This window comes from Rousettus aegyptiacus, unplaced genomic scaffold (genome assembly GCF_014176215.1).
Source record: "Rousettus aegyptiacus isolate mRouAeg1 unplaced genomic scaffold, mRouAeg1.p scaffold_m13_p_11, whole genome shotgun sequence".
NCBI lineage: Eukaryota > Metazoa > Chordata > Mammalia > Chiroptera > Pteropodidae > Rousettus > Rousettus aegyptiacus.
This window is the reverse complement of record NW_023416286.1, coordinates 31920948-31925251: the sequence shown is the minus strand read 5'-3', so window position 1 is coordinate 31925251 and position 4304 is coordinate 31920948. Positions and strand designations below refer to the sequence as shown.

Here is a 4304-nt window from a genome sequence, read left to right as displayed (position 1 = left end):
GAATTAATTTAGATTGCTTCCATGTCTTAACTATTATGGATAATGTTGCAATGAACATGAGAATGCAGATATTATTTAGAATTTATGACTTAATTTCCTGTGAATACATACCTATAAGATTGCTCCATCATATGGCAGTTTTATTTTTAATTTTTGAGGATCCTCTGTATTGTTCTCCACAGTAGCAATACCTACATTCCCGCCAACAGTGCACAGGTTCCCTTTTCTCCACTTTTCTGCCAACACCCGTTGCTTCTTATATTTTTGAATATAGCCATTCTAACAGATATGAAGTAATATTTCATTGTATCTTTGATTTGCATTTATTTCCCTGCTGCTTAGTGATGTTGAACATCTTTTCATATATCTGCTGACCATTTATAAGTCTTCTTTGAAATTATCTATTCAGGTTTTCTGTCCATTTTTAAAAATCAGATTACTTGTTTTTTGCTATTGAGTTACTTTTATTTTAAATATTAACTTCTCACCGGATAGTTTACAAATACTTTCTCCTACTCCTTATGTTGCCTTTTCATTTTGTTAATTGTTGATTTTGATGTGCAGAAGCTTTTTAATTTCATTAGTCTCGCTTACTTATTTTTGCTTTTATTAAACACTGTGCTTTGGTGTCATATCCAAAAACCATTGCTGAAAGCAATGTCAGGAGTTTTTCTCTATTCTTTTTACTAGGAATTCCAGTTTCAGTTTGTCTTTAATCTATTTCAAGTTGAATTCTGTGAATGGTGTTGCAAAGGGATCTAATTTGATTTTTCTAAATGCGATTATCCAGTTTTCTCAGCAGCATTTATTGAAGAGATTTTCTTTGCTCCATTGAGTATTATTTGGACATAAGCAAGGATTTATTTCTGGGCTCTCGATTTCATACCATTGGTACAAGTGTTTATTTTTTTGCCAACATCATACTGTTTTGATTACTGTAACTTTATAATGTGATTTAAAAATCAGAAAATGTAATGCCTTTAGCTTTTATTTTTTCCTCAGGACTGCTTTTGCTTTTTGGGATTATTCATGGCTTCATACAAATTTTGGATTGTTTTCCTTTTTCTGTGAAAAATATCACTGGAATTTTTGAAAGATATTGCATTGAATCTATAGATGATTTGGGATAATATGAATATATTTATATTAATTCTTTCAATCCATGGACATGGCAAATCTTTCCATTTATGTCTTCTTTAATTTCTTTCATTGAGACCTTACAGTTTTCGACACACAGATCTTTCATCTCCTTGCTTACATTTACTCATATATATATATATTTTTGATGCTATTGTAAATGAGATAGTCTTTTTTATTTCATTTTCAGATATTTTGTTGTGAGAATATAGTAACACAGTTGATTTTCACATGCTGAATTTGCATCTTGCAAAGATAATGAATTTGTTAAAGTTTGCGTTTCTTTGTTTGTTTCTGGAGTCTTCAGGATTTTTCATGTGTCAGATCATATCATCTGCAAAGAAAAGTTTACCCCATCCTTTCTGATTTGGATACCTTTATGTATTTTATATCTTTTTCTTGCCTAATTTCTCTGACTAGGATACCCAGTTCTGTGGAATTAGTTGTAATGTCTCCTCCTTCATTTCTGATTGTATTTGAGTATTCTCTTTTTCATTAGTCTACCTAAAGTTTGTCAATTTTTTTTCTAATCTTTTTTTCAAAAAACAGCTCTTAGTTTCATTGATTTTTTCCTACCATTTTTTTCTGGTCATTATTACATATATTTCTGCTGTTGTCTTAGTTATTTCCTTCTTTCTGCTAACTTTTTGCTTAGTTTTTCTTTGCAGCTCCTGCAAGTGGAAAATTAGGTTGTTTATTAATAATATGTCATTTTTCTTAATGTAAGTGTTTACTGCTATAAGGTTCTGTCTTAACACTGCTTGTGTTGCATCCTGTAAAGTTTTGGGATGCTGTGTTTCAATTTTCATTTTTCTCAAGATATATTTTAATTTATCTTTTGATTTTTTCTTTGACCAATTGGTGTTCTGGAGTGTGTTGTTTAATTTCCACATATTTATGAATTTCTCACTTTTCCTCTTGTTATTTGTTACTAGTTTCATGTCATTGTGGTTACAAAAAATACTTATTATGATTTCTATCATTAAATTTGCTAAGACTTGTTTTGTGACCTAACATAGTCTGTTCTGGAGAATATGCCATGTACGTTTGAGAGAAATGTATATTTTGCTTCTGTTGCACGACATGTTGTTTATATGTCTGTTAGTTTATTTGCTCTAAAGTATAGTTGAAGTCCAACCTTTTTTGAATTTCTTTCTGGATGACCTACCCATTATTGAAGGTGGGTTATTAATGTCCTTAATATTGCATTGTTGTCTATTTCTCCATTCAGACCTATGGGTATTTGCTTAACATATTTAGGTGGTGATTTGGGGTGACTATATATTCATGACTATTATATTTTCTTAATGAATTGACCCTATTATCATTATGTAATGATCCTCTTTTCTCTTATTACTGTCTTTATCTCAAAATCTATTTTGTCTGATAGAACTAGTTATCCCTGCTCTCTTTGGAGTTCTAATTGCATGGAATATTTTTTGTACATCCTTTCACTTTGAACCTATGTGTGTACCTTAAAACTGAAGTAAATCTCTTGAAGGCAGCATAATATTGGATTATTTTAATTCAACTACTATATGCATTGTGATCGAATAGATTAACCCTTTACATTTAATGTAATTATTAATAAGTAGGACTTCCCCGTTTTACTGTTTTCTTACTGTTTTGTATTTCTCTTCTTAATTTCTTCCTACCTTGCCAAATCCCCTTGTGAATTAATGATTTTCTCTAGTGGTGTACTTTGATTCCCTTCTCTTTATATTTTGTGTGTCAACTGTATCTTTAGCTTTATGGTTACCATAAGGCTTACATAGAACATACTACAGATATAGCAGTCTATAGCTTTTGTCTTTTAACTTTTTAGTATAGTTAAGTGATTAACACTAACATATTACAGTATTCTAAATTTGACTATATACTTACTTTACCAATGTGTTATATATTCTCATGTGTTTTCATGTCACTCATTAAGCATCCTTTTTTTAGCTTGAAGAATAACTTCCAGCATTTCTTGTAAGACAGGTCTAATGGTGATGAACTCCTTTAACTTTTGTTTATCTGGGAACACCTTTTCATTTACTTAATTTCTGAAGTACAGCTTTGCATGACAAAGTATTCTGTTTAATTTTTTTTTTTTTTTTAAAGAAAGACAACCCTTGGTTGACCTCACAGATTGCAAGGATCTTGTCAGACTACAATCCCCTATTTTTTATGCCTATAATACCTGGTCTTCCTAGGTGGTCTCCCATCCAAGTACTAACCAGGCCTGACCCTACTTAGCTTCTGAGATCAAACAAGATCAGGCTTGTTCAGGGTAGCATGGCCATAGACCAACAAAGCATTCTTGGTTGGCATTATTTAACCCCACACCCCAACATTCTGTATGTATCATCCCACACTCTCATGTCCTATAAGTTTTCTGCTGAGAAATCAACTGATAGTTTTAAGATGATAAGAAGTTCATCTCTTAGTGACAAGCTTCTTTCCTCTTGCTGCTTTTAAGATTCTCTGTCTTTGATATTTGACAGTTTTATTATAATGTGTTCTAGAAAGGACATTTTTAAGTGGAATTTGTTTGGAGTCCTATGTGCTTGACAAATTTGGCAACTAAATTTTTCTCCAGATCTGGTAAGGTCTCAGCCATTATTTATTTAATAACCTTTCTGCCCTGTTCTCCTTCTCACCTTCTGGGACTCCAATAAATTCACAGATTGCTTCTCTAAATGGTATCACATAGTTCATGTAGGCTTTTTTTTTCATGCTTTTGCATTCTTTTCTCTTTGTTCTCCTCTGATTCTCTCATCTTGCTAAAGTCTATCTAAAGTTTAAATTTAAAAGTGGCATAGGGACATCAATAAACAATTATACTATTATGTAATTATACATGGAGAAACAATTATACTAATTTATTTCCACCTAATTACTCATACATGAAAGGTCTGATAAAGGAAAACTGAAATGAGTGCCCATTTTGGCAAGCCACATATACAAATGGTGGACTACAGGTTGGTCTGCCTTCTGAATAAGCCTTTTTTGGAGATAGGAAGTTAATGATGTGGCTTCCTGGGTGGACAGGAAATAGAAGCCTGAGGATGGGAAGACCCCAGTTTTGATCCTAAGTCAACACGGAAGGAGAATTCCTGAAAAATTAAAAAAAAATTAGAAATATGAAGGCAGTAGACTGGAATATAAATTAGGATTATAGC

The 4304-nt window shown here is 31.9% G+C and overlaps 1 pseudogene; it reads right to left on the bottom strand.

Annotated features, from left to right (window-relative positions):
* Window positions 1-3310: 3310 nt before the first annotated feature.
* Window positions 3311-3429, bottom strand: LOC118609521 (annotated as a pseudogene).
* Window positions 3430-4304: the final 875 nt, after the last annotated feature.